This window comes from Peromyscus californicus, unplaced genomic scaffold, assembly GCF_007827085.1.
Source record: "Peromyscus californicus insignis strain IS unplaced genomic scaffold, ASM782708v3 Scaffold_9__1_contigs__length_137607984, whole genome shotgun sequence".
In the NCBI taxonomy this organism is placed as follows: Eukaryota; Metazoa; Chordata; class Mammalia; order Rodentia; family Cricetidae; genus Peromyscus; species Peromyscus californicus.
In genome coordinates this window covers 82189734-82202231 of record NW_026294617.1, presented here as the reverse complement: position 1 = coordinate 82202231, position 12498 = coordinate 82189734, and the positions used below count along the sequence as shown (strand labels likewise).

The window sequence follows — 12498 nt, the reverse complement described above, 5'->3', positions numbered from 1 at the left end:
CTGCTATGTATTTTTTTTAAACACTCACATACATTTTTGTGACCCATAAGTTAAGAAGCTGGGATGTAAACTGGAGATGGCCAGATACCTGAGTTCAGAGCCTAAATGCCACTTAGTAGCTTTATGAATTTTGGTAAATAACCAAACAATCTGAAATGGTTCCACAAAGGCCCATGTAGACTTAGTCCCAGCTTAGACCATTAGGAGGTGCAGGGACTTTTAAGAGGCCTTATCCTAGTGACAGGTTTTTCCTGGTCCCTTCATTTTCCTCTCTTTTGTTTCCTTGCAACAAGATAAAGTTTTCCCTTGTCTACTGCTTGCTTCCCTCATGATATGCTTCTACATGCCCAAAGTACTGGCACCCGAATGTGGACTAACTCCTCTAAAACTGAGCCAAAATAAACTTCGTTTCTTTATAACTTGAATATCTATTTGTTGTAGCAGTGGAAAGCTCACTGACATCTATGCAGTGATGTCAACTCTTTGTCTATCATTCTCTTTAGTTGTAAAGTGAGAAGAAAATATTTATCTCAAGATTTTAATGCAGAGTAAGTTAATATATGAACAGCACATAGAACAGTGCCCAGTGCATAATAAATACCAACGGTATTTTTTATTTTATTTATTATTTATATTTAATTATAATTATAATTATAATTAAATTGTAATTGGCTAGTTTTGCTGTTACTAGTTTGATATGTCAGTGAGGAGAAGAAAAGAATCAAGGTTGACTGAGATTTATAGTTTGGCAGCCATGGCAAATTATGGAGAGTTTTTTTGAGGATGGGGGAGAGTGGGAAAGTATGACTTCACATTTGGATTTGTAACCTTGAGGAACTTTTCCACATAGAGATACTTAGTAGGGAAAAGAGGCACATTCTTTTGAGGATTATTAGCGTGTAAGTGGTAAGATCACTCAAATAGAGAACACATCCAGTAGAGTAAAGCAGCCTGTATTATCTTTAAGAATACATTATACAGGTTAAAATCCAAGGTAAACAAACAAATACCATGTGATCTACTCTAAAAATAAAGTTGATATAACTTGAGAATTAGGAGCAGCAGGCTTAGTGAGTAAAGATGCTTACTGACAGTCCTGATGACCTAAGTTTAATCTCTAGGACCTACGTGGTAGAAGGAAAGAGCCAGTTTCTGCAAGCTGTCCCTTTATCTCCAGAATAAAGCTGTGGTACATGCATCTGCACACACACATGCACACAGGTATACATATATACATATACACATTATATGTATATAAATAAATATAAAATAGCTGGAAGAGAGGATTTTTAATATTTACCCAACAAAGGAATGGTTAATATTTAAGATCATGGATGTACTGATTAACCTGACTTGACCTTTATACAATATCCATTAATGAAAGTATTACATAGTACCCATAAATATGTACAATTATTACAAATTGTCAAAAATAAAAGTGAGTAAAAGAAACAGTGAAGACATAAAACTTAGTGCTAAGTGGAGAGTTTAGACAACCTGATATACATTCTTTAGTACAAATTCATTTACGTTAGCCTGGGCTAAGGTCAAATGGGCAGTCTCGTGTAAAACAATATTTTGCCTATTGAGAAAACCCAGAACTCTGAGAAAACACTTTATTAGCATAAGGAGACATTGCTCACTACTTTACTCTTTTATGCTTCTGACTGAAATAAATAAAAATATGTACAGTTGCATCCTAATTGACAGAATGGCAGAGAATAACGGTATAGAGATTGAAGTCTTTCTGTGTAATGTGTAACCTATTAGCTATGTGTTGCTAGAATTTGTTACCATTAACTGAGGATTTCTATATCTTTAATTTCTTCTTATAAAAATTCAAATATGCCCACTCAGATTCTGTATTCTCATGAATGTGTTTCACCAAGTAGTTTCAAAGTAAATTGCAAATTGCGTGACAATTCATCCCTAAAATTTTAATGTTTTCTATTATACCACTGTTAAACCTCAGAAAATGACAATAATTTTATAATATTACCTAATACCCAAAATTAATATTCAGTTACCATAATTATCTCAAAGGGGTGTATGTACATATACATTGCCACCTGTAATTGGCATTTTTCTCTAGGCCGCCAGCCAGCTCCCAAATAAAGACACAGAGACTTACTGTTAATTATGAATGCTCAGCTTTAGCTTAGGCTTGTCCCACTAACTCTTTTTACTTAATTTAACCTGTTTCTATTCATCTACATTTTTTTGCCTTGGGGCTTTTTATCTTACTCTCATTCTGTATGTCCTACTTTCCTGCTTCCTCTGTGTCTGTCTGTCTGGCCCTTGACGTCTTCCTGGAATCTCTTTCTTTCTTACTCAAGCCTAAATTCCTCCTCCTACTTACTCTTCCTGCCTGAAAGTTCCACCTATATCTCCTCCCTTGCTATTGGCCATTCTGCTTTTTATTAGACCAATCAGGTGCCTTAGGCAGGCAGGGTGAAACAGCAACATATCTTACATAATTAAACAAATACAACACATCTTTACATAGTTAAATATGCTGCAACATAAACAAATACAACACATCTTTACATACTTTAACTCTGCAAAGATGTGTTGCATTTGTTTAACAAATATTCTGCAACAGCCACCTCTTTATTCTCTTATTCTAGAACATCATCACACATGCAGAACATACCCTTTTTTTCTTTTGAGGGAATTACTGATTTCTTGATAGCCATTTTCTAAATTCTGTTTGGTTGTTTTTTCTTCGTTTGGTTGTAGTTTTCTTGGTTGTTTATCTTGTTCCTTTATCCTTTATAATTTATACACTCTGGAACATGTATTTAAAGGTTGAATACTATATTCAGATCAGAAATTTTTGTCAAGAATACATCATGGGGGCTGGGGCAATGGCTCAGTGATTAAGAGCACTGGCTGCTCCTGCAGAGAACCTGAGTTCTGTTTTTAGTACCTGCATGGTGGCTCAAAACTATAACTCCAGTTCTAGGAGATCTGACACCCTCTTCTGGCCTCTAGCAGGAAAACATCCATATGCATTAAATAAAATAACTTTAAAAAATAATACACCATGGCAATATTGTAAACTTTATATTGTATCAGATCAAGAGGCTGTCTGATTGTCTCACTGTAAGCCTTACCTTAATGTTTGATCTTTAGTAAAATATAATAACTATCTTTTCCCTTTGAATTTAAGAAGTAATCTCTGGGGAATAATTTAATGCAAAGATGATGTTTGTTTTGATACAGAACCACTCTGAAGCCCAACATAACCTAGAATTCTATATAGCTGAGGAAATTTCCTTGTTGAGGTCAGTGAGGATGTTCCTCCTTCCTCTCCCTGCTGGATTACATGTATGTGCTACCAACTTGAACAAGCTGTTTGTGGTGCTAGGGATTGAACCAAGGACTTTATACACCCTAGACAAGCACTTTACCACTGATCTGTGTTTCCAGTTCATCTCTTTATGGCTTTCCAATACTCCATCGGAGATTGCTGACTCTGACCTTCTGTCCACATTGCGTGTGTATGATGTGTGAGTGTAGATGCTAGTGTGCCGTGACGTGCATGTAAAGGACAACTTTATGGAGTTGAATTTCTCCTCCCACCTTTAGCTATCCGACTATCACAGCAAGCATTTATCTGCTGAGCCATTATATGTAGTTTTGTTTTCTTTAAAATATAAAACATTTGTTATATGGTTATAGATACTTTGCTTCTGTTTTCTGTTTTTACCTTCTGTCTCACTCTTTTATTATCTCCATCCTTGATAACTATTTGTTTTATTAATTTCTTGTTTAACCTCAATGTTTCTGTATGTTGTTATCTAATTGTTTTAGGTAACTAAGGATATTGTTAAAATAAACAAATAAACTGAGTAGATCCTGACACATGCAGGTCTCACATTTTTTAGTGGATGAAAAGTCCAAGGTCAACAAGATCTAGAAAGTTTAATGCCTGGAGAGTTTCTTTTTCGGAGGGAGGGTGGGTGGGGGTATGTTCTTACAGGTGGAAGGACAAGGAGCTTTCTGAGATCTTGCATAATGGTGCTAATCTCATTTATGGGGGGCACATCACCTTTTAATACTGTTACACTGGGAGTTAGATTGCAGCTTATAAATTTGGAGGTAAGAGGTGGCAGATGTAACATTTAGTGTCCAGCAGTAACTACAACTGTCCGTGCTGTCTATATTGGTCTCATTATTTGGCACTCTGTGATAGCATGCCTAAATATGTCAGGCCTGCAGCAGACAATTTATTACATTAGTCTTTTGGATGACAGTTGTTTTCAGCAACAACTGTAAAATAATTGATAGAAATAAGATGAACTAAAATATAAATTAAATGGACAAACAATAAAATATTATATTATAAAAATATTGACTGAAATATTCAGAAAATTAAAGTTGTTTTTAATATACTTTGTTTAGAAATTCTGAAGTTTTAAGAAATGCCGTAATATCTGGAACAGGATTGACTGATGATGGGCATCAGCGCTCTTTGACCTGCCGGTCTGTACTTAGGCCCTCCAGTACACCTGCTGCTCAAGTTTCTTCTAGGAGGGTCGGTATCTCTTGTCGGCTCTCTTGGCTCCTTTCCAGTTTTTATTCATTTTTCAATGTCAAGTCCATTTCCCTACGTTTTTTTTTGGTTTTGTTAATGACCTCCAGCTTCCTTGCACTGTTCTTTAAATAGCAATTTTAAGGCCTTTTGTTTTAGTGTTCATTATTGAAGGATGATTCTAGTTGTCTGCAAATATTTTTGTTTGATTAACTCATTGAAAACCTCCTACTAGAAAAAGATAACATAGAAAAGAGAAATAGAATATAACTATCTTTTTTTATTTTTGAATCTTCTTATTTGCAGGAATTTGTGGCATCACAGGGGCTTGAGGCATGGACTTTGCTCAAAGAGAATTTGGATGTTTTAAAAATATTACAACATTAACTCATGAAACCAATACTTAACTGAATCAAAAAGCCAAACTGAAACTCCTCTAAATGAACTCCTATATAATTCAGTGTTTACTAAGAATTAAGTAATAAAGTGTGATAATGTAAAGCTTACCTATAATATTCAAACTCAACAGTCGCTACAAATTTTTTTTCTAGTCTCTTTTAAAGGGTAGCAAAAAGTGCACTTAATTTTAGCTTTGAATTTAAAATTTAGCAAAATAGGTAATGTTTACTGGTTAGAGCCTAAATGATCCATGCATCCATCCCTCTTAGAGTCTTGCTTGTTAGCTTTGGAGCTGTGGGTTGTAGTCTGGTTATCCTTTGCTTTACATCTAGTATCCACTTATGAGTGAGTACATACCATGTTTGTCTTTCTGAGTCTGGGTTACCTCACTCAGGATGATATTTTCTAGTTCCATTCATTTGTCTGCAAATTTCATGATGTCATTGTTTTTTAGTGCTGAATAGTACTCCATTGTGTATATATACTACATTTTCTTTATTCATTCTTCAGTTGAGGGGCATATGTGTTGTTAGCTTCAGGAGTTCAGTTGAAGAGAGGGAAGAGGGATTATATGACAAGGGGCATCAAGATTATGATGGGGAAGCTTACAGAGACAACCAAACCAAGCTAGTTTGAGCTCATGAACTTTAGACCAACAGCTGTAGAACCTCCATGGGACTGGATTAGGCCCTCTGCATAAGTGAGACAGCTGTGTAGTTTGGTCTGCTTAAGGGCCCCCCTGGCAGTAGGATCAGGATCCATCCCTGGTGCATAAGCTGACTTTCTGGAGCCCACTACCTATGGTGAGACACCTTGCACAGCTATGATGCAGGGAGAGGGGCTTGAACCTGTCTCAACTGAATGTACTGGCTCTGCTGACTCCCCATGGGAGGCCTTACCTTTTTGGAGGAGGGACTGGGGGGTTGGTTGGGGTAGGGGAGGATAGAGGGCGAAGGAGGAGGAAAGAGAAAGGGGAATCTGTGATTGGTATGCAAAATGAATAAAAAATTTCTTAATTAAAAAAAAAGCCCAAATGAGTCATAGTATAGACACTTTTGATGTAAACCCACTGTAAGTTTGAAATATAAGTGGATAATTCATTTAATCCATTTGATATCATAACATCACAATTTAACAGCACAGAATATCAAATTTTTACCCTTGTAATCATGTGGCTGACTAGAAATTCCAGCTCACTACCTCTGCTTCTGCCCAGCATCAAGAGAGTATACTGCCTTTCTATCACTAGGCTGTGAAAGAAACAAAATCCAAAGTGTGATTTCTAATGAATGATAGTACTTCTGTACTGTAGAAAAACCCTAGTTTGAACCATTGTGATCCGGATCATCTGTATTTATTTTTATAGTATTTAGAAAAAGTAATTCTAAGGTGTGAACTATGAATGTGCTCCATAATAACAGTAACAAGATGATACAACCATATAATATATGTGTGTTTTCAGGAGCTAGGAAAAGAACCAGCTGACACTCATATTTACTTGAACTCAGAAAAGACCTTTCCCATCAAGCTGTGGTCAGTTCATGTCACTCCATAAGGCAGTAACTTTTGACTTCCTGTCATGAAAAGTAAGGTGGCTTCTGGGTTGTAGCTGAACCCTACATCCATTGCTGCTATTATTTGTTATTTTTTTCCTCATGTGACTCCTATTTTTCATATTAGTAATGCAACATTTGTTAACAGCAATTTCAAAATAATATGTTTGTTTTCACTTAAATCATATAGCCTTATGTTGCTCCTCTCATTGTGCTCAGAAGAAAAGGAGACAGGATTCATTTGGTTGTTCAGTTGTCTCTGTGTTCCTTCATGCATCCATTCATTTACAGCAACCACCACCATCACAAAAGTTGCCAAGCACATGAAGACAAGAAAGAGATCACATTCTGTATTTCATCATGGAGTTATCTTAATCTCTCTTGATTGACTGTTCCAATATTTTTTTTTCTTTTGAGTAAGAAGTTCAGAGACATCTCTCCCCAACTTTGCCGTCCCAAAAAACAAAATAATTTAAAACCATGCCTATGATTCTGTTGTTTTTCTTTTGGGGAAGATATATAGTTAACATTTCTATTGACAATACATTTCTTTTTAATTTTTCAAAGTTGTCTTCATATACTTCGTTTATTGTTTGGTTCACTTCTCGATAGACACTTGAGAAGTTTGAACTACAGCTTTTCCTTTGCAAATTTTGACTTCTTAGGGTTAATGTTTCTTGAGTCTACTTCCTATTTTACCAATCTAGTTTTCTGCTTCTCTGATTCCTGTGATACCGCTTCTAGTGCCAATATTGATTGAATTGTGACTCAACTTATTATGTGCTAGTCTTAGTGCCTCTCTTCTGTTCTTGTCTTAGTTCCACATACAGATCAACAAGGAGTCAGGGCTTATGGTACACAGTTGGATCGAGACAACAGTTTTAGCTAATCTCAGTAGGAGCAGTCTCTGTAGGGGAACAGTCTTCAGGCTGTAAATATCCAGGAGAGAAATCTATGGTGGACATTTTTTGCACACAATATCATCTGTTCATGGATGCCTAGGAAGACTTTGCCATTCCTGAGAGCCTCACTCCAGGGGTTAAGTTTGGATTTTTCCCATGGGTTTTGCTATGGGATGGTCATGCCCAAGTCAACAGCACACAGTCACTCAGAACTTCACTCACTCAGGATTTTCTTGGCTCCTTACAATAGTCCACATTTTCCCCAAATGATCCATCTCAAATAGGTCTGACCATATATAATTCTCCTTGTAAAATTTTAATGAGTTCACTCACTATAGAAGTTAAGTAATATTCTAGCACTCTAGTGTCATGAGTAAAACCTTCTGTTACCTGACACTGGCTTTCCCAGCTTTTGCTATAGTTTTATGATCCCTACTACTCTACTTTTTAGCACTGAGCAAGCTGTTCACCTTATTAAAAATGCTCACTGTACTGCCTATCTAGACTCCAGCCTATGTAACTGGCTTTTCTGACCAGCCAACTTTCTCTATGCACATTCTCCAGGACACGTATATGTGCTTCTTAGCTGGGAAGTATAGTTATTTGTTTATATATTTCTGTGATACTGTAACAGGGGCATTTATACCACCAAGGGCATAATTACTTTATGATTTTTATGTTCCTAGCACCCAGCACAGCAATTAGTATACATACACATACACACATATATTTATATAAATATACATGTACATATATATCTCATCCTGTATCCTTTGGGTTTTATTTACTAAGGGAGAGGTTGACTTATGTGGTGTCTATATTATTTTCCTTTTTTATGGGCTATATTTTCATTGCAGTTAGGCTATTGTTTTTTCTTCTATGTTCTCTTGTACATAACTGAGTAATCCTTATGATGTGGTCTTATAGTGATTTACTCTAAATTGTTACATAGTTCTTTGTAGCTAGAGTTTTCCTGCCTTGCCCACAGTCAGGACAAATCTCTGTCACCTGCCAGTCCCACAGCCGCTCAGACCCAACCAAGTAAACACAGAGACTTATATTGGTTACAAACTGTATGGCCGTGGCAAGCTTCTTGCTAACTGTTCTTATAGCTTAAATTAATCCATTTCCATAAATCTATACTTTGCCATGTGGCTCGTGGCTTACCAGCACCTTCACATGCTGCTTGTCATGGCGGAGGCTAGCAGTGTCTCTCTGACTCAGCCTTCCACTTCCCAGAATTCTCCTCTCTCCTTGTCCCACCTATACTTCCTGCCTGGCCACTGGCCAATCAGTGTTTTATTTATACAGAACGATATCCACAGCAGTTCTTGATGTCTATGTTCAGGATGAACCAGTTCTGTAAGTGACCTGTTGGCCAATATTCATTTCAGTAATGAAATTACAGGCCGAGGACAGTCAAACCTGACTACTTTAGTCTGGAACCATGCTCAGCTTTAACAGTGTAGTCCTAGTTACACAGGCCTAAAATTTGAAAGCCACGATATACTCAGCTAAGTTGGTAGTCTTCTGTTTTTATTGTTTACCTTAAAGATTATATTGTTTTTTAAGTTTTAAGTAGTTAAGAAAAAGGAAAAAAACACGTTATTGATTTATTTTGTGTGTGTGTATGAGTGCTACATGCAGATGAACATGTATGTATATGTGCATGAGTGTACAGGCCAGAAGTCAACCTTGGCTGTCCTTCCTCCGGTATTGCTATGGTTTGAAAGAGTAATGTCCCTCATAGGCTTATGTATTTGTGCACAAGGTCCCTTGTTGGTAGTGTGTTTTGGGAAGGTTATAGGACTTTTAGGAGATGGAATTAGAGGAAGTGCATCACTGGGGGTGAGTCTTGAGGTTTTATAACCCAGCCCCATAGCCTCTTCTTGTCCTCTCCTTCCTAAGTGCTGTTTCAGTGTGATCAGCTAGCTTTCTGCTCTTCCTGTTATACCTCCCTGCCTGTTATCATCTATTTCCTGCCGTGATGGGCTTTCCCCCTCTGTATCTGTAAGCAAAAAATAAAATAAGCATTTTCTCCTTTAGTGTGTGTGTGTGTGTGTGTGTGTGTGTGTGTGTATGCAGGGGTTCAGGGTATTTTATCACAGCAGCAGAAATTAATACAGTCACCATCCACCTTATTTTTTGAGACAGGGTCTCATTGGCTTAGAATCCACCACGTTGGCTAAACAGGCTCATAAGTCAGCCCATAGGATTCACCTGTGTCCATGTCCACAGCTCTAGGATTACAAGTGTGGGCTTCTCTCTACAAGCTGAATAAAAATTCTTTATTTTTCTTGACACTCAGAGATAAATACACTTTAGAATATATATTACATGCCTTTGTAAGAGTAAGAAACATAGCTGGTCGGTGATGGTGCATACTTTTAATCCCAGCACTCGGGAGGCAGAGGCAGATCTCTGTGAGTTTGAGGCCAGTCTGATCTACAGAGTGAGTTCCAGGACAGCCAGGGCTACACAGAGAAACCCTGTCTCAAAAAACAAAAAATAAAACGATAATAAGAAATCTAATTTATAAATTGCACTGTATACTAATTTAGCTTCTTGTGTTTTGCTCAACATGTTTTGACAGCATTGTGTATAGGTAATCAAAGATACGTTTCATTGTCATTTAATCAGTTTTCTGTAGCTGGACATCTACATTCTTTATAAATAATGGTAGAATAACATTTATCATATATATATACCTATATATATATATATATATATATATATATATATATATATATTACATTTGTGTGAATATTACTTTGGAAGAACTTTGTCAGACGGGTTTATAAGTAAGTGTGCTGTTGCTACCAGTATTGCTCAGCTTTTCAGAAAGATGTACCGACTTGAATCTCCATTAGCAGTGTGTGAAAGTACTCTCCCCCCATATCTGTGAGCTAGGTTTTTGTCAGTTTACCCATTGTGACCTAGAGGTTTCTCGTGTACAGCTCTTGTTTTATATCTCTTCTCCAAACCTGTTACTGTATCTAACTACTGGTCTGATATTTCACATGGTGCCAGTATTTTAAAGCAACATGCTCCAAGTTATCACCTGATTCTTACTTTTTCCAAACCTCCCTCTTCTCCTTAAATGAAACTTAAATTTCTAATAATTATTCAAATTAAGGATCTGGATTAATGTGTGTGTGTGTGTGTGTGTGTGTGTGTGTGTGTGTGTGTGTGTGTGTTTGGGGAGGGTTTTTTTCACCCTGAATCTTCTCAACAGATATATTTGTAAATTATTGCGTTATACCTATAATGCCATTTTTTAAATCCAAATAAGAAAATGTTTTCAGCTATATCACAGATTCCAGAAGACATTTTAAAAAAACTTCTTTATGTTACATAGTATGAATTTAAACTTAGGAGTATGATCAGATTTATGTATTTAGTATTTAATTTGGTTATGTATGTTTAAAAACAATTTAGAAATACTACCTTCCTCACTATTTCTTACAGAAAGTCATTTAACAGTTCTTAGATCATCCCCCATTTGAGATATTTACATTTTTGTTTGCAGAATTAAATTAACAATATTCTCTCCATGGGAAGACATTGAAATACTTTTACTTATCTCTGTAATTATTAATATTGAGGATTAAAAACCCCTAATTTTAGAAATCAATCCCATCCCTCTCCCTTTTCTCACCTTTGAGTCATTTTGAGTTGGGATTATGTTGTCCCAACCAAAAGTACAATTAGGACAGAATTTTTTACCCTAATTTTCTGTTGGTTCATAATCACAGCCCCACAACCTAATTGTAGACTGAATCACATTTTCAAGTGGTTATTAAACAATCGTAACAGCAGCAGCTAGCACAGGCTATTTGAAGTAATATCCCAAGGAATAATGGTGGCATCTTCTTACTTTTCTGCCCCCTTCCCCAGCAATTACATTAGCTATCTCTTTAAATAGTTGATGTATGTTCAGGCTAGCATGGCTAGTCTGTATAATACATTGTATTTTTTTCAAAATAAAGTATTTGTAGGTCATTCTGTAATCTGAGATTTTATAAGATTCAAATATGAGATGATCTCATAGTTTTTCAGGATTTATTTTTATTTGTATGTATATGTGTCTATGTGAGAATGTGCCACTTGTTTGAGGATGCCTGAAGAGGCCAGAAGAGGGTGTAGGATCACCTGGAGCTAGAGTTAAAATAGATTGTGAGCTGCCTGCCAAGGGTGCTGGGAATTGAACTCGGGTCCAGAGAGCAGGAAGTGTTTGTTCTTAATTGTTGTGTACCCTGTGGATGCTGTGACTCCCTCTATCTTCTCCAATAGTTATTCTTAAAATGTACAGGGCTGATCTTGATATTTCTTTAAGGCTTATCGATGCTGTTTCTATTATGTCTCTCTTTACTAGTTGTTTCCCATTAACAGATGGATCCTCCAGCTTGATAAAGATGGCATGTAACCCCTATTTACTAGTCGTATCTGTGGAAGCAGAGTGAGAACTAGAGTCAAGGGCAGATTCCTTTTAAGATGGGAGTTCTCTGAAATTTTCTGTCCTTCTCTTGTGGGGAATGAGAGTGATAGTGGATGTACACTTGGTTCCCTCTTCAACAGGATGAGGTAGTGGTAAATAGCAGGTTACCTTGTAGCAGTAGTAACCTTTTAATTTGTAGATCAACATGTACTATTCCTTTCTGTTGCTCTAATCTGCACTTTGGGAGGTAGCTTTGCCTACACGTGTCACACTTCCCAGTTAAGAACCTTGAGTAGAAGAAAAATAACAAGACTTGGCCAATATCTTCCTCCTTGGTTTCGCCCTTCCCCCAGAGGTCATGTAAACACTGGTCATCGGTGGAGTCTTCTGTTTTTCACTTAGATTCAGAAAAATGTGCTGGGTTTATAGACTAGAGAGTTGTTGTTTATGGACTCTCAAGGTAATGTAAATTATTTTTTATTTTTGGGATCTGATATTTGAATAGACACAAATTAGCTTTCTAAAAATCTGTTTTTCATTATTTTCCCTCATATTGAAGAGTTTTGGTTTCTTTTCCTTTTTTTCTTTTCTTTTTGTCAAGTGATGTATATTATCATGCTGCCTAGAAGACTCTCTTCCAATTCTTGAACTGATGATTTTACAGTCACA

General features: G+C 36.5%; 1 protein-coding gene across 3 annotated transcripts in view; it reads left to right on the top strand.

Moving 5' to 3' along the window:
• Magi3 (membrane associated guanylate kinase, WW and PDZ domain containing 3) overlaps positions 1 to 12498 on the top strand; it is a 224258-nt gene that overhangs the window by 91663 nt on the left and 120097 nt on the right. The gene's annotated exons all lie outside the window — the stretch shown is intronic.